Consider the following 19100-nt stretch of genomic DNA (forward strand, 5'->3'; position numbering starts at 1 on the left):
TTTTCAGTGTTGTCTCTATTTTCATTTTTGAAGAGTTAAAATTAACAGTGGACTGACATTACATGTTGTTAGGAGTTTAAAAGTTTAACATATATGTATATTTGTTATATATTTGAATTTAAGCGTGCAGAGCCATTACAGATTTTTGGGGGAGTGGGTTTCTTATGACTTTTAAAAGCCATCATATATGACAGCATATTAAAAAAAAAGAGATACTATCATGTGAGAATTTTCACTTTGAAGCACTCCAAGATGGTACTGGATGGAATGTGTTCCATGGGCTGCAATAATTCCACTTCATTCATATTTTTAAATAGGTATGTCAGACTGCATAAATATGTGCATTGTTGACATGTGGGTTTATTCTAGATAAACTAGAAATTTGTACCTCTGTACAAAATTTCTGAATGTCCACTAAATCACTATATCTAATTGCTATCTTTTAAAAGGTATTTGCAGCATTTTTCATGCATACAGGATGAACTGTTTTGTTACTCAACAAGGAAAAAGCATTGCATGTTTACCTTGAACTGTCAATGACTTTTTTTCTTCTGCTCCACATTTGAAATGTTTGCCCATGTCTTACTCTATTTCACAGGTGAAGAACATTGTTGTGCTCAAAGAAATTATGCTTACCTAATCTAAGTCTCCTAGTGCTAAACATTGTGAGGCTGAAGTGGAATCTGGAAAATATTATATAGACCTGTTAGTACTGCAAATGTCACATTTTAAAAATTATATTCTTCCTGCAGTATAGTTCTTTAAAAGCATGAGGTGGAATAACGAATCCATTACATTTCCTGATAACTCTCTGTAAATTGCCATGGGAGACATTGCAGTGTACAGTTCACTGAACTTACTGAATACAGACACAAGCTTCTGGAACAGAACCTGGAAAACATGAGCAGCAAATTGCCACAACCACAATGTTTTTTTTATTAACTTGCTTTGGTGCTGAAAACCAGCACACACTACTATATCTTCTTTTCCAACCCTGAACACTGTCTCTAATTTCAGACATAATTGTACGATTTACTTTATTTGGCTCCATGAATGAATATCATTGTTGGATATGCTGTGAGATAGCTTGTCTAGAAATCTAGAAGGTGGTATTTGATATTGAATGTAGTGTAGAAAAGAGAAGTGACACTTCTGGATTCAGGCCAGTACTGATTGAAAGTAGTTATGCTGACATAATGTAAGACTTTTGTTTCACAAGTTTAACTTTGACAAGCAGAGCATGCCAACATAAGAGTGGGTAATTCAGCCATCCTGCTTCCAAAACAACCCCAACTTGATTCACATAGTTTTAAACTACTTGCTTATATACAGATTCATAAAGTTTTCATGTACATACAGTTTTTTAAATAATTATTTATACAGTACATAAGCATCTTCTAGTGCTTTGTATGTTCTAAACCAGAAACAGGAACTTTAAAGCATGTGGTTTGATATTAAGCATTTGGTGTTGTGCTCCTTTTAACATTTGTAAACTTCTTTATCACATTCATAGTAATACTACAAGTTCATGGTATTACCACTTCCTTCATGCTCCAGTTACTATTCTTTTTTAGATTCAATAATTTTATAGAAACATGAAACATGATATGTCACCTTCTGGGCAGGATTTCTAAATCTGCTATAAATTTATGTAACTTGCAGAAATTATAGTTAGGCTTTAGAAACTACTGTGAGATCAAATGAAAATAAAAAGTGAAGCTCAGGAAGGCTATATGAAAGGATGAATGCAATAAAAGAAAGAAGGTTCCAAAATCCATAGAATTAAACTGAAAGATTTGTATTGGTTTCTTGGGATTTTGGATTAGGATTCCTCTTCATTTTTATCAAGATTTCCCTTACATATTTTTACTGTTACAATTCCTAAGTCTAATCCCTTCATATATCATACACATGTAACCAGTACAGTCTCACCTGAAAAGTCGCTTTATATACTCAGTGTTTCAATTATGTCATTACAGGCACAAGCAATTTTCTTTGCTTATCCTATAGCTCTGTTTTCCCTAGGGGAAAAGAGTATCAGCTATTTTCATGTGTTATCCTACTTCCCTCAGACACAATCTGTATAATCCTACAGCATTTCCACTCTTGATGATCAAGAGAAAAGTGAACCCTTATATGCGGACATTTCAGGTCCACAGCAGAAGTAGAACAACTTCGTTTTCAACCATTATTCAATACTTAGACATTAAGTTGGGAAAGATTTGTTATTGTTCTTCTTTTTTTTTAAGTCAAATGAGGTGACATTTTGAGGATGACAAATGAACACAGTTGAGAATTAAATTCTATTTATTATTTGTAATACATAAGAAAGAACTGTTTACATTTGACATGTTTTGGTAGCAGCCCAGAACTAAACATTTCAGCTGCAAAATTTGGAAACAGACCAGGATCCAGGTGATATAGTTCAAGCCAACTTCCTCTGTGATACATATTCAACTGGGAAAGATTCTTGATGCAAATTCATAGTCGGGATCATTCTTGGTTGTGCATAAATAAAAAGCAAACAAAAAAGGCTTGTTTCTGAATAACACTCAAATAGATGCTTTCTTTAGCTTGCAGAACAGAAATTAGTTATGAGCAGTAACAGATAGTAAGACATTAAGTAAGAGATTAATATCTTCACCATAATATGACCGAGATTATATGAAGGTCACTCATGAATGAAAAAAAAATAATAATGAAGTGCAGTAGATCTGGCTGCAACATTATTAACTGTAGGGAAACAGGTAATTTTACACCTCTCTAAAGCTCTTAATACTAATTTTTGTGATTTCATAGTTGTAATTGTTCATCTTTTTTTCTTCACCACATCTACCTCCATGAAATGTCATCACGACAGGTAGATAAAGCATCCTGAATATGGCTGTTTCTTCCTCTTAAGTGTCAGGGTTCGTTCTGCAGCTAGAGCACCAACAACTTGGTTTTGCCACTTTGTCATTAGACTCAAGCAACGTTGGCATTGCGATATGCACACGTAGACTACGAAATAAAACGGTCATGTTTTCTTTTAGATGGGTATGACATTAGTAGCCATGAAGTGAACTGCACAGCCTTGGTGCTAACTGAAGGCTGCGGAGGGAGCCGGCCGGGCCGGGGCGGCAGCGCGGGGCAGAGCGGCAGCGCGAGCCTGAGGGAACGGCGCGTGCGGAGCGGGCGGGCGGTGCGGGCAGCGCGGAGCGGAGCGGAGCGAAGCGGAGCGGAGGCAGCAGCGCAGCAGGGGCGGCTGGGCAGGCCTTGCAGAGCGGAACCGTTGGGCACGCTGCTGACACCAGCTTACCACAAACCTGCTGTTCACCCATCCCGCCTTGTAGGGCAGGGGCGGTGCCCCCAGAGCTCTACAGCGTGCGGTGCGCTCATTGGCCTTTCCGTGGCGCTGTTGTGCTTTTAAGCCGTGTTGCGAGCTTTGAAACAGTCAAGCCTTTGGGACCACAGATGGTTACTCTGTCAGCACCCATGCTTCATAGGTGTCACCTGAGAGAGCTCCTGGCTCCCGACTAGCGTCTCTGCTGTCCTGGCGTTTCCTTACCTCAGGAAAACCTGCTGTGCCAAGCGATCTGACACTCTACTGCAGGCTGGGCCTGCTCGTTCTGAGCAACTCTGGAGCAGCTCTGCCCAATCGCTGACCAGTCTTGAAGACCACATGCAACAGACTCTGCTGCAGACTTTGAAGGTAAGTCTCTTGAGGAGAGGTTTATTACCCTGTACAGTATGATGTCTTTTCAAAAGGGAGACCTTTTTTTTTCAGAAGCATGGACTTACTAACTTGTGTGTGCAAGGTGTGTTCCCTATGTTTTCCGAACTGCCTTGTTGACATTTATGAATAACTAAGATCTCAAAGATATTTATGAGTCACAGAGTATATTCTTCTCCTTGGCCCTTATGTCTGCTTTGCTATTTTCTTTCAACTTCACAATGAAGCCCACAGCAAAAATTGATCCAGAAATGCTTCCTTCTGTGACAGGTAGTTTCAATATTAGTGATAAATTCAGTATAATTAATATGTTTTAAGTATGTTGTGATAGAATGATGTTAATATTGATAGTGTTAAACAGATGAGGTAGAGTGAAATGTAAAACTGTTCATCCTTTGTGGCATAGGGAGCATTAGAACATTAGGCGGCTTGTGAGAACATTCAGAATCTTTAGTTGTGTGCTGATAGTCATCTTCATGTTCACTATTGTTGTGAGTTACTTTTATAGATTCAAGTCTAAAAGCTATCAGTAATGTCAACTATTTCGTTGCTTTCCCTAAGCATACAGAAATGAGAAAAAAGAGCATAATACTGCGACAAGTGGTAACAGTTGGCTTTGAATGGTAATTGTGGCAGCCTGAGTCAAATAAGTTTGAAAGATTCCACCCCCTCTGTCCTTGTTTGTAATGAAGCAGAAACAGTCCCAAAGCACAGCACCTGAGCCTTCCTTCAAAGCCAAGTAGAGGCAGCCCACTATGTATGTAGAGAGCACTAGAACCTCAGTGGCAGTAGTTGGGCCCAAGACACATTTGTAGAGTTTGTGATGTGAGAAACAGTTTTTAGAAGTGCCACATGATTTGTGAACTATATTTGAAAGAGTACTGGTAACTGCTATGCAAAAACTAAAAGCCCCCCAAATACCTGAAATATTTATTCAATGAGTGGCAGTCAAAGGCAGAACAACACTGTTTACAACTGTAGCATGCATTCAGCCAAATTTCGTTTGCAAATGAGTGTTTGGAAGCTATAGACCTAAAAATAAAATAACTTAATGGGTTGAAATAGTGTTTGCTAAGGAAAAAAACGTTTCTATGCCAGCAGCTTGTATATGAAGTTACAGCCTGTTTCAGCCCAATGCATTTCAAAATGACCGAGATATTAAACTCACAAACAAGGTTGTCAGACAACAAATCAAGCCACAAATTAGCCTTCTGATCTGGTTACAGCTGCCAAAGTACAACTGACAATTGATTTGCTGTTTGCCATCCAGCACAAAAGGTCTTACTTTCTTTTTGATTAGTGTCAATGACTGCATTAAATATAGAGAAGCCTGTGTGCTCCATACTCCATTACAGATAGTCCTGAATTACTAGGATCATTATCTATGAATAAATCTACTATTAGCAAAGTACAAAACAAAGTGTATACATGACTCTTCTTCATCTATTCACTTGCAGGAAATGTGTAGTTCTTTTCTCAGCAGGTATATGATGTTTGAGATCGTTCAATGTGGTAGTTTTCATGACTGTTACAAAAATAAATATTTTCAGAAACTAATTTGGTAGAGTATTGGGAAGTACTAATAGAGTACTGTGTTTAGCATTATGCCTTGTAGTTAACCTTACTTTTCTGTCCAGTACTTCTGATATGAATTAAAGCAACTTTACTGAGCTTGGTAGAGTTAGGTGATGGTTGGACTTGGTGATTTTAGAGGTCTTTTCCAGCTCAAACAGTTATATTATTCTGTGTATCATTTTTCACTTCTTATGAGCTGATTGTAATATTTATTGCTTCAAAGATTCAGGACGTTTACTTGTGGTGTTTGGATCTTTCAAACAGAGCAAGGAATTTTAAAAAAAAAATTTTAGCAACTCTGCAATTAATCACAGAATCATAGAATTTTCAGTTGGCATGAGTGGGAACAGGCACTTCCTACAGGCTCGTGAGAGGCCTCGAGCACAAGCCCTACGAGGAGAGGCTGAGGGAGCTGGGATTGTTTAGCCTGGAGAAGAGGAGGCTCAGGGGTGACCTTATTGCTGTCTACAACTACCTGAAGGGTGGTTGTGGCCAGGGGAAGGTTGCTGTCTTCTCTCAGGTTGCCAGCGCCAGAACGAGAGGACACAGCCTCAGGCTGCGCCAGGGGAAATTTCGGCTCGAGGTGAGGAGAAAGTTCTTCACTGAGAGAGTCATTGGACACTGGAATGGGCTGCCCAGGAAGGTGGTGGAGTCACCGTCCCTGGAGCTGTTCAAGGCAAGGTTGGACGTGGCACTTGGTGCCATGGTCTAGCCTTGAGCTCTGTGGTAAAGGGTTGGACTTGATGATCTGTGAGGTCTCTTCCAACCTTGGTGATACTGTGATACAGCAGACAAGTTTGTGTTGTGAAACTTAGTTCTGTTTCCTCCTCCCCTTTTTTTTTGGTAAGTGCTCTATACAGCCTTTTCTTCAACACCTCCCTGGGCAGCCCATTACAATGGCAAATCACTCTCTCTGGGAAGAACTTCCTCCTAATAACCAGCCTATACCTCCCCTGACGCAACTTGAGACTCTGTCCCCTTGTTCTGTTGCTGGTTGCTGAGAGAAGAGACCAACCCCCACCTGGCTACAACCTCCCTTCAGGTAGTTGTAGACAGCAATGAGGTCACCCCTGAGCCTTCTCTTCTCCAGGCTAAACAATCCCAGCTCCCTCAGCCTCTCCTCGTAGGGCTTGTGTTCCAGGTCTCTCACCACTTCATTGCCCTTCTCTGGACACATTCCAGTATCTCAGCATCTCTCTTGAATTGGGGAGCCCAGAAGGGGCACAGTACTCAAGGTGTGGCCTGACCAGTGTTGAATACATCAGAGGAAGAATAACCTCCCTTGTCCTACTGGCCACACTGTTACTGATCCAGTCCAGGGTGCTGTTGGCTCTCCTAGGCACACTGCTAATTCGTGTTCAGCTACTATCTACCAGTACACCCAGGTCCCTTTCTGCCTGGCTGCTCTGCAGCCGCTCTGTCCCCAGCCTGTAGTGCTACTTGGGTTTGTTGTGGCCAAAGTGTAGGATCCTGGACTTAGCCATGTTAAATCTCATCCCGCTGGCCTTTGCCCACCCATCCAGCCTGTCAGGGTCCCTCTGCAGGGCTCTCCTACTCTCCAACAGATGGACACCTGTTCCTAGCTTGGTGTCATCTGCCAACTTACTGAAGATGGACTCAATCCCCTTGTTCAGATCATCAGTAAAGATACTGAACAGGCACAGGCCCAGCACTGATCCTTGGGGAACACCAGTAGTGAGTGGCTGCCCTGCCAGCTCATGTGCTGGGATCTTTCTTCCCCTCTGAGACATATGTACCCTATCTGTTGCTCGCAGACCTGGAGCCATATAACGTTTCCCAAGATCAAAGAACCTAACATTTTGTTGATGGCACCAGTCTCTGAGCCACTTGCTAATGACAGTAATGTGTGAGGGAATAATTTATATTACTTGTCCTGATAAAAAGGGTATTAGGAAAATATTTATGTGGAAGACTGGTAAACCTATATCCTGCACATGAAAGGAATGCTCTGAGGTGATGACAGAGCAAATATAGGAAAGCTTTTTTTTTTTACTCTATGGCAGTAACCTTGGAAAATTAACTGTAGGAGGGCTAGGTAGAAACTTGTGAAAATTCAGTCTTTCACTAAACCTCTACCTCATTGAATTTACCTAACGGAAAAAAATGTCAACAACAGAGTGTCTGTTAATAGAAACCTAATTAGGAAAAAAAGTAGAGACACAGTCAAAATGCATGATTTATAAAAATGAGAAATAGAAGACTGTGAAGAAATGTTGCCAGGATAAATCACTTAAAAAGCAATAAATTGTTTTCTTTCAAATGTTCTAAGAATAAATTAATGCTTCCAGACTAAATTACTAGATTGTGTACTACTTGGTTGGTTGGTTTTGGAGGTTTGTTTTCTTTTCAAATACAAGTGATATAATCTCAAAGACAATGGCTTATAAAACAAATGCTGACCATTTAGCTACTATAGTACAAATACTATCATTATATTGCAGACCAATCGGCTGTCTGAACAAGGCAATTTGAGAGGAATGATATGCTATTTAATATAAAGCAGGAAGAAAAACATGTAATGATATGCATAGAAATATTTGCCTATTCTTTTTATACTGTTCTTTTCAGTATTAGTTTATATAATTTAATTTCAGGGGGAAAAAATAGAATGTTCTTCAAAATGTTCTTTGTTACAATATTTTCTACCAATGCTCACAAAGAATAAATATATTCTGTTCTTATTTATAATTACCTGCACATCACTCCTTGGCCCTACAGGCTTTGGAACAGGGAAATACTTCTTACTTTCATAATAGAGTAAGTGAATGCATGGCTTGTTTGGTAGACAGTTTTATATGAATTTTATTAATAATAAGAGAACAAAAATACAATTATTGGTAAAGTGAACATTTGAGGTTTCATATATCCTTCTATGCAAATGTACTTCAAGAAAAACTTGAGGAAAAACCTGAGAGAAAAGCTTCCAAGGGACTAGAAGATAATGTAGATGTGAGATAAACTGTGCAGAGAATGTGAAAAGCAAATAGTTTGAATCAAGTAGATTTAATAGAACAGAGATTGTGACAGTGCAGTTTGAAAGAAATAGTGATGTTAGGTCACAGTAGGTGGCAAAAAAAATAGAAGTTATGCTCATGTGAGTAACAAAGTAATAACCTGCTGCTTCAGTTAGCTCTAAAGAAGAGATCATAGAATAAGGAAATTCATATTTGCCCTTGACATATACACCGCAGGCATACCTTTAACAAGTATTCACCACTGTTTATAACAAGATTACATTAACATCAGGTCCCTATATGATTATGGTAGATACCACAGTACCTGTAGTAAAAACTCATGAAATAGTAAAAAAGTTTTAAACTGTTAACAACAGCAGCTTGGTTCCGAAGTGTGTTAGTTTATTTTGTTTTGAGTGCTGTATAAAGAGTATCTCAATGCTTGTGTGAAGAATAGAGTTCCTTGTGAATCTATTTTCACAGGAAACATCCCCTTCACATTCACCTTCCCCTCAATAGGATTCTGAGGCTTTATTCTTGACATTGACATGGAAAGCTCAATGGGCTCCTGTCTACTTGCAGTTCGTTCCAGGGCTAACTCATTACTCTGATCTATTGTGTTTCAGAACATGGCATTATTTTTTAAATGAAAATAACTTTTTAAACAATGTTTTTTTCTCCTTTTTATGACATTGAATGTACAATAGAAACAAGTGTCCATTATTTTGAATTCTGACTTTTGATCATTAGTTTAGTCCGTGGTTCTGCTAGATGCTCTGCATGACCACAAACATTTTGCCTGCATATAGAATTTATATGATCTTGAACATAAACAGAGTGGTATTTTTTATATTATTTTGTTTCTATTTCCTGTACCTATGGGATCATATTATGCTTTTTCTCTTTCTCTCTATCTCCTTCTTTGTCTTTATCTCCATCATATTATTAATCAAGGACCACAGTTGAAAATTGTAGAATATTTTTAGTAAGTAAATCTACCTGATACAGTGTAAGTAAAATGAGATAAGGACCTTCATTATTGATGGAGCAAAATGAGTGTTTAATTGTATGTTGTGCATGAAGTGGTGGAAATTATGGGAATGTTCTGACTTAAATGCAGAATTTCATTCAATAGCATGATATTCCTTTGACATAAAATCATTTTTGCAATTAGTAAATACTCATTATAAGTAAAACTTTTTTTCTGGTGAGCAGCAGCATTTGTAGAACTTGTGTTCACAAGGAAAGATTTGCAGTCAGAAAGTATGTCTTACAAGGAAAACATGAAAGAAAATCCTACTTTAGACAAAAGAAAGTATCCAAAAAATGTATTTTTCAGACACATAAAAAGCACCTGTAAGAAAGGTAGTAAAACTGGGGGGGGGGGGGGGGGGGGAATGTCTGTGTAGGATGATAAATAATGAATTGAAATATGACTTCATCTCTGTAGTGTGGAAAACCTTGTGTTTTTGAGGATTAGTAAAGACTTGCAGTAGTTCAGAATCTCCACTATGGGATGTTTGTATAAAAGTTCACTTAAGGATTCATTTGAAATATACTAGTTTGGCTAAATGTAATGAAAAAAAATTCAAGCTGTTGAGACAAATAGAGGTTTAAGTCCTCTCATTTAGAAACTTTTCAATCTCACTGGCAAACAGGTGGATGAAAAGGAATGATAGCAGGAATGGCGAAGCAACTATTAACCTTCTCTTACTATAGAGCAATAGTTATCACACTATTCCATATTATTTCTATGTATTAAAAATTTTCCCATTCACAGTTATGTTTGATGTAAACAGATCTCTTTATTAAGATGGGTGCCATGATCCTCCATTCAGCAACTCATGCGTAAAAGAGATGCTGCACCCTACGAGCCTACTGGAGGGTAATCAGCTTTCCAACTTCTTTGTTCTATTCATTTGGCAGTATTCTTCCTCGTAAATGTACATATTTACCTGCAAAAGTGAAGTAATTCTTTGGACTATATAGCAAAACCATGCAAGGAATTATTAGCCAATCAAGCAGTCAAACTAGTTATCTACTGTTTCTTGTTTCTACTTGTTTTCAACCTATGCCTAAGACTAAAGAGGTAGATTATTAGTGTAGAATTATAGATAAATGTTAATGAGAGTATCAGTAGTTCATGTCCACTTTATCAAATAATGGGGTAATTGTTCTTATCCAAGACATTTTCTTGCACTATAATGTTATCTTCCTTTGCTATTCTGTGATCACTTCCAGATGCATTCAGACTGCAGAGCTGTGAACGCAACCTTTTTAGGTTTTAATTTGGCTAGCTCTTCTTACTATTATATGGCAGATAAGTGGTGTTTTGTCAAACAATCCATTTTTTAAGGCAGATAGTCACAGTATCACCAAGGTTGGAAGAGACCTCACAGATCATCAAGTCCAACCCTTTACCACAGTGCCCAAGGCTAGACCATGGTACCAAGTGCCACATCCAACCTTGCCTTGAACTGCCCCAGGGACAACGACTCCACCACCTCCCCAGGCAGCCCATTCCAGTGCCCAATGACTCTCTCAGTGAAGAACTTTCTCCTCACCTCGAGCCGAAATTTCCCCTGGCGCAGCCTGAGGCTGTGTCCTCTCGTTCTGGAGCTGGCCACGTGAGAGAAGAGAGCAAGCTCCCCTTGGCCACAACCACCCTTCAGGTAGTTGTAGACAGCAATAAGGTCACCCCTGAGCCTCCTCTTCTCCAGGCTAAACAACCCCAGCTCCCTAAGCCTCTCCTCGTAGGGCTTGTGCTCGAGGCCTCTCACCAGCCTCGTCGCCCTTCTCTGGACATGCTCAAGCGTCTCAGTGTCCTTCCTAAACTGGGGGGCCCAGAACTGAACGCAGTACTCGAGGTGTGGTCTGACCAGTGCAGAGTACAGGGGCAGAATGACCTCCCTGCTCCTGCTGACCACACCATTCCTGATGCAGGCCAGGATGCCACTGGCTCTCTTGGCCACCTGGGCACACTGCTGGCTCATGTTCAGGCGGGTATCAATCAGTACCCCCAGATCCCTCTCTGTCTGGCTGCTCTCCAGCCACTCCGACCCCAGCCTGTATCTCTGCATGGGGTTGTTGTGGCCAAAGTGCAGCACCCTGCACTTGGAGCTATTGAACCCCATCCCATTGGCCTCTGCCCATCTGTCCAGGCGGTCAAGGTCCCGGTGCAGAGCCCTTCTGCCCTCCAACTCAGTCACATCTGCCCCCAGCTTAGTGTCATCTGCAAACTTGCTGATGACTGACTCGATGCCCTCATCCAGATCATCTATGAAGATGTTAAAGAGGATGGGGCCCAGCACAGATCCCTGAGGGACACCACTAGTGACTGGCCGCTAGCTGGATGTGGCACCATTCACCACCACTCTCTGGGTCCGGCCCTCCAGCCAGTTCCTAACCCAGCACAGAGTGTTACCATCCAAGCCGCGGGCTGACAGCTTAGCCAGCAGTTTGCTGTGGGGGACAGTGTCAAAGGCCTTGCTGAAGTCCAGATAGACCACATCCACAGGCCTCCCCACATCCACCAAGCAGGTCACCTGATCATAGAAGGAGATCAGGTTAGAAAGGCAGGATCTGCCCTTCCTAAACCCATGCTGGCTGGACCTGAACTCTTTGCCATCCCTCAGGTGCGCAGTTATTGGCCCCAAGAGAACCTGCTCCATCAGTTTCCCTGGCACTGAGGTCAGGCTGACGGGTCTGTAGTTCCCAGGTTCCTCCATCCGACCCTTCTTGTGGATGGGGACCACGTTGGCCATTTTCCAGTCTCCTGGGACCTCTCCGGTGAGCCAGGACTTTCCAGAATAAATACTGATTTTATTCCAAGCTGAGTAAAATCACTTTTTTGTGCTGCTGTGAGTGGACCAAGATAGGCACAATGGAAGACAGAAGCTCACCTTTTCTCTTACATGCCAGAAACCTCTAATTTTTACATCAATATTTATCCATAGTGTATGTCTGTTGAACTCTTCACCTTTCTTGTATTACCAAGTTTGTGGGAAATCTGAAGGAAAGAGAGAAAGCTTCCATCCCACAATATCAAAAGCATAGAGAGTGGGACTTAATTTGCACTGTTTTAGCTAACAACTTCATAGAAATATTAGTTGCAGTTAAACAATTCCCCAAAACATACCTCCATTTACAGCTCTGCAAATGGACTTTGTATAATGAGTTTTGCAGGACTTTATCTCAACTATTCAATCTATAACAACAGATAATGATGTTGATCTTTTTATGTCTCTTTAGTTGCTTAAAGTATGAACTGCATAAGTTCTTGAATATTATTCTTTTGGTTTGTGTCATTCCCTGATTCGTCAAGAGAGCAGCTTTCTCTGCTGAACCCAGATGACAGTGTGTGCCAGAGAAAGAAGAGAGAGAAGAAAAAAACCCAAACACCAAAGTATTAGCTGTTGTTGTACCCCAGGCAAATACTGTGGGTAAGAAAACTGGGGGCAACCAGACTGGTGCCTTATGCAAACGTGAGACTGGCCAGACCCCTAGCTGCAGAGAATGCCTGAGCCTAGCATTTGGAATGGAAGGTATGAAACCTGTGTGAGGTGTGAGCAGATGAGTGATCTGCTCAGTATACTGGCTGGGGTAAAGGAGGAAGGTGAGAGACTAAGGTCTGTATGGGATTGTGACGGGGAAATGGACTGGTGGAGCCAAGCTATACCATTCTCAGGGGAGAGGTGGCAGGTGAAGGCTGCACAAGTAGTAGAAGATTCAGTTTCCTCTTGCTAACCAGACAAATTGGGTAAAGGAGGAGACCCAGGAGATGAGGGGGAGTGGAGACAGGTGTGTCCCCCACAGAAGCAGGAGAGCCCCCTCCTGGTCTTCTCAGTCTTACTAGCTGCCCTTGTACAACAGATATGGGGCAGAAGAAACTGAGGATCGAGCAGATGAGAATGGAGGGGAAAGCTCATTTACTCAGTTGCTCAGTGCATGTCAACCATCACCACAAATTAGGAGTAGTGCAACAAGGAGAGTGATAGTTGTCGGGGGTTCATGTCTGAGGGGAACAGGGGGATGGATATGTCAGGCAGACTCCTCTCATAAGGGGTGGGCTGCCTACCTGGAGGCCAGGTTAGGGATGTTGCTAGGCAAGAGCATGGCAGGATACAACAGCAGAGAGCAATAAGTCAGAAGCATGTTGTCTTGATCTGCTAATCTATTTTATCAATTCAGCCTGAGACTAATGGCTCTTTGGCCACAGGGCTTACCTGATCAGAGTGGCAGTTTGCCAAACTTCACCATACTAGGTGAGCTCAGGCTTGCTTTTAACCCTTGTAGGGCAGAACACAAACAAGTGTATCCTGTTTATCAGAGAGGAGACAAAATGGCACCAAGCCTTTGTTTTCCTTTCTTGCCTCTTGCTTTCCCCAACAGCAGAAGAGAGGGGAAACAGGGAGACATGTTTGGATGAGCCAGGACATGTGTAGGCCAGATTTGGCCTTGCGTGACAATAGCAACACATCACCAGTTCCTGCGGGAATCCTGTGGACTCCTATCTGGCATGAAGACCCTCAGTTGATGTCACTAGAAGACATCACCTTTGCACCCCTTCCTAGACTTCCAATGAAGTCAGAACAGGACAGCAATAAGATCTCACTCTAAAAATTATTCCCTGAAGAGCATTTGGAAGTGTAGCATTGGCACTATGTCTTGCAGAAATTTTGTTTCTGGTCACGCCAATATTGCAGATAGCTGCGTCTGTGCTTTCTGTGCAGGTTCCTCTAAGTGATTTGAAGCTCTGCAGTACTAGAGCTTGTGTTTCCAAGAAGACAATTTTACCTTAATTAGGTTAAAATGCTCTTTGACATACAAGCAGCATTTGTTTATGAAGGAAAAACACCTCTGTGTTTTTTAGTAAGTTGAATAAGTTAACCCTTTATGCTTCCTTTATGTCATTCTAAAGCTTTTTTTATATCCTTCAATTGCTTTCATATGTTTTGTTTTTCTGGTTATGTAGATCTAAAATAGTAATACTAATACAGTATTGACATATTCTTTGTACTGGTAAAGAGTATCCCTTTTTAATTTCAGTTTTACATAATTTTTCTGTACATGATTAGCCTTAATATGAATTTCAAAAATTACTACTTTCCAGGACATGAACACTTACATACTTAATATACATTCTTCTTTTCTGATTGATTCTTTCCCATGATTTATTTTCATTTATTTCCCTGTCTGCTTCAAGCATTGCATTTGATAACAGATTTTTGGTGAAGAATGCATATTGCATTGCCTAAATCTTACGGTTAATTGTGATTTAATCCCACAAACTGTGCTAAAGGTATTACTTTTATTGATGACAACTCTGATTTGACATCTGTCAGTGCTGAATTAATTTCATGTTTGTCTTGCTCAGGATTGGCATGATTTTGATTGATATTTTTAAGTTCTATCCTCAGAAATAGTTGGCTTCATCAGACAAGATGTAACTTTATTTAAAAAAAGAAATCGCCTTTTAATATGGTTACTTGATTAGAGATTCCCTGTAGAAAAGTTTCTGCAGGCTGTGTCAGGGCTTTATATAATAATACCATTTTTAAAAAACATATTAGAGGGCTATGAGTTTGGGTGTAATTTATCTGCTTTCAATTTTGGTTTCTTTTGTTTTAAATAAACCCGCATCATAACTTCAAAGAAAGTACATAGAATTCAGATATTGGAGTTTCATTTGGTGCTCTTACTGAGGTTTTGCTCTTACCTACAGTATGGAGTGAATCATTGATGATTTTTTCTTTTCCAAAATACAAAGGCCCGAGAAGCTGAACTAGAGTTCTTTCCATAAAAATCTGTACAAACCAAAATTGAGATCCATATAAATCTTGGGGGTTTTCCTAGAAATGCTTAGGCAGTCATCCTTTTGATGAAGAAGTTTTACTTCGTAAGCTTTCTCACAAGAAAACATCTTATGTGTAGGGCTTGAAGAGATCTCTTCATAGTCCTTCGTTTACAGGTATCACATACAAAAATTTGGCAAATGGTTTCAGGTAATGAATAAATGAGAGAAAATCATGATGCGCTTGTCTGTTGTGTGAAAGTTGAAAAATGGCCTCAATTTGCTCAGTAAATTATTCATTGAAAGTTACTCATTTGTTGCAAACAAAATGCTGTTAGGGTTAGAGTGTTTCATATTCAAGAGAAAGCTGTTCCTTCAGCTGTCCTAAAGGAAGGCTCCGAAAGAAAAAATCCGTCACTGGAAAAGGAAGTCTGTATTCTTCCATTCCACAAATAAAGAGAATGTTCTAAATGAAATATACTCCAAATTGCAAGAGGGGAAGAATCTGTCAATACGAGACTAGAAATCAGAAGAGTACTTGGTAACATATAGAAAATAGTGAGGTGAGAGTGTTATCCCTTCCTGGTGTTTTAGCTTATTTGTTCTTATTTATTAACTCTTTGGAAATACAGTTAGCTCTGAGGAGAAGATTTTGGCACGATAAACGCATCTTCCTTACTCAGTGTATTCTCCCAGCATAGCTTTGAACAGCATTAGAAGAAAAGTGGAAGGGAGAATTAGCAATTAAGTAGCTGTCATTGTCATCAAAGCCAGTTGAATGTTATGAGCAGAATGATGATAAGAGCAGAATGACAAGAGCAACTTAATTATATCAGAAGAGAATTTCTAGGCTTGCAAAGTATGGATCTTCTCCAAAGGGATCAAATGTGACTAAAAAAGTAGTTGTTAGGAGCTGATACATGTGTTATGTAAACGACAGCCTCCTTGTAATTTCCTAAGATGAAAAAACAAATAATGAAAAAGAACAGAATAAAATAGGGAGAAATAAATTCATATTTGGAGCAGTTCACACATCTAAACAGAGAGACTGAACTGTTGGGGAAGTTACCAGGATGGACAAGAATTCAGACAATGTTGACATAAATTCTTCTCTGCATTAAGAAAAAATCCTAGAACATCGTTATAAACAGAGATAACACTGAAATGTTTTCAAGAATCCTCATATAGCTCTGAAGTTCAGGTAGTAGTTACACTATGTGTAAATAAACTATGAATATTGCATAAATTTCCTTCATTCGAAAGAGTACATGTGTTTTAATGCTATCTTTTAATTCCTGTGTTCATTTATCCCAAATTACTGCTAAATCAATAACAATTTTGTCACAATAAAAAAACACATTTATTTCTTTAAAATAGACCACATTTCTGATTAAAATGACGTTTAAATAAGGCAATGCAAAGCATTAAAACATATTTTACTTCTAACTTGATATAATAAAATATCCAAGAAATGTGTCAGTGTATTCAACATATGAGTATACAAGTGCTAGCTTTTACTGCTGCATGTTTTGCTAAGTTAAGACAATGATGTCATAGAATCTATTTGCTCATATAGATGTTTCTATTAAATACAGGAATTCCTAAACAAATAAAGTAGACTGATGAGCATGGTATTCATAGGCTTTTTTTACATTTTGGACATATGGTGGTCCATTAAAATCTTAATACCAACAGGGAATTAGGCCTCACAAGGTATGCAAGTAATTTGAGAGCTGAGACACTAACTATGATCTTTCCAGATGCTTGGTAGGAAGGAATGAGAATAAAATGAAGACAAAGTGCCCTGCCAGTTCTTGCTTGGACCTGAAAAGTTGTACAATACATAAATTTTCATAGCGGAACACTTACTTGAAGTAATCAGGTCTCAAGTTCCATATGATTTGACTATTAGTTTTAGACAAAGTCTAGAGACAAGGGATAAAAATGATAGAGAATCAGAAGCAAGGACATTATATGCTTGTGTACACTATGTTATTGCTTTATAGAAAAGATTTAATATCTTTAAAAAGTGGATTAAAAATGCTTCCATCATATTAACTTAAATGCATTTATCCTTTTCCATAAGAAGATAAAAGATTGACTGATAGGTGAATCCTTTTATGCATTATTTTTTAAGTTTGAAGGTCAAATTGAAGCAGTTAGGCTGAAATAAAGTGGAAACTTAACTAGTAATAACTTTCAGGAATCGGTCTATTATAGCAGAAACAGATGGGACTGGTTATGAGATATTAAAGGTAGTAACTGAAAAGTGTCGTTTGAAGACTTGTGAAACAGTATTTATAAGGTCAGAACCTGGAAATTTAGAAGATAGTCCTTCTTCACAGAAGGAGAATAGTAGCATTCCAAGATTGTATGTCTTTCCTAAGTTGATATAGAGCTTAAATTGTGCTTCAATGTGACCAGTCCACTAATGCTTGATCATACCAAGCACTGTCTAGAGGTAATTTACTTAGAATGGCTTCTCCTCCTTCTTTCTGTCATCCATGTAGATATTGTGCTAAAACTTTATTAATTTGAGATTTACTTGAAAAGACAAGCTAAAATTAGAGTGTGTCTAAGCTCATGAAAAGTTAATAACTAATGCTTTCTGATTTTTTTTTTTGTGATAGCAGGTAATGATGTGTTATAAAAATTGACATAAAATGTGTATCAGTTGATCCTTTCATTGAATATTTGGTAGAACTATTTTTCTGCTAAATATCTGCTAGATCTTAGATTACTTGTTTGATACATGTAATGAATTGAGTTGATTTTTATAATCAAATAGTAATGATGTAAGCATAACGTTCTCCATTGTTTTGAAAATGAGAAGACTAGAAGTTACATGTCAAATTAAAGTCTGATTTTAATTTATAAATCTAAAATAAACATGGTAATTTAATATTTTTGAGTGACCAGCTTTGGAGATAAGCAGAACACAACTGCACAGAGCCTCGAGCACCCTACTTTAGCTGATCCTAGTTTGAGAGGGGAAGTTGGGCTAGGCAATCTCTAGATTAGGGTCTTTTTTCACACTTTTTCAAATAACAGTTCAGTGTCCATAATGACAGATGTTACTTTTTTTAAATAAAAGTCTATGAAGTACTCTTTCTCTATACAGAAATCTGGTGACAGTGAGGCTGAAAAGTACTTTAAAGAAAAGCTATTTCCCAAATTTACAATTTTATCAATAAAATGGTAATAATTAATGTGGAAGTAATAGTGTGCCAATACAAACTTACATAAAATGTGTGCTTACATTCTCCTGAATGAAGCAAAATAGTCTACTTTTAATAACTATATTTTTGCTTGAAGTGTAAATTGTTGGGAATATGCTTAGTTACTACAGATTAAAAAGAAATATTTTTATATCTGTGATTTCCCCCAATTACGGCTGATAATTTAAAATATTTCCTATTGCTGTATATGTAGAATTTCTTTCAGAATAACAATATAAATGTAAATAATATTAACATAGAATATTAAATGACTATTAATATTTGTAGTTACACACTTTATCACATAGTACAGGACCATTACTTCCCTGTGACTACATAGTTTCAATCACAAGAAAGCAACGGGGGGAAAGGAGTCTGAATAAAAAAGCTGTTTGCAATCAGTTACAGCTGAGTGTAACAAAAACTACTTTCTAGGGATCAAAGGAAATTAATGATTGACCAGTGTAACCAGAACATCCCACAGCATGTTAAATATTTAATACATTGCTACTTATGCCCAAAACAATCGGAGGTTTGGCGTATATCCACCAAAATAGCTAATGGCTGATTAATTTGTCATGTCATTTTGCATAACATTAGTAATTAATACTAGTCACCATGCACTATAGTGAACTTTTTTTAGTTAACGATTAGATCTCAGTAGTTTCAAAAGCATGATGAAATGGTTACTTTTTCTTAGAAGAGAGCTCAAACATTGAAAAAGATACTGCACTGAGAAGGAAGTATGTATCAGAGTTTATAGACCACATGTATTTGAGGTTGTTCAAGGTCAATGAATTTTTTTCCCTCCACTTGCTTGAAATTAT

At 38.8% G+C, this 19100-nt stretch overlaps 1 protein-coding gene across 16 annotated transcripts in view; it reads left to right on the forward strand.

Annotated features, from left to right (window-relative positions):
- TENM3 (teneurin transmembrane protein 3) overlaps nucleotides 1-19100 on the forward strand; it is a 1288622-nt gene that overhangs the window by 196532 nt on the left and 1072990 nt on the right. For 15 of the 16 annotated variants that reach the window (XM_064148896.1, XM_064148915.1, XM_064148913.1 and 12 more), the window contains exon 1: nucleotides 3451-3691. The exons of the other annotated variant lie outside the window; for it this stretch is intronic. The gene's annotated coding sequence lies outside the window, so the exon portion shown is untranslated. Of the gene's footprint in view, nucleotides 1-3450; nucleotides 3692-19100 lie in introns of those variants that run through there. 16 annotated transcript variants of the gene reach the window in all.

This window comes from Pogoniulus pusillus, chromosome 9, assembly GCF_015220805.1.
Source record: "Pogoniulus pusillus isolate bPogPus1 chromosome 9, bPogPus1.pri, whole genome shotgun sequence".
In the NCBI taxonomy this organism is placed as follows: Eukaryota; Metazoa; Chordata; class Aves; order Piciformes; family Lybiidae; genus Pogoniulus; species Pogoniulus pusillus.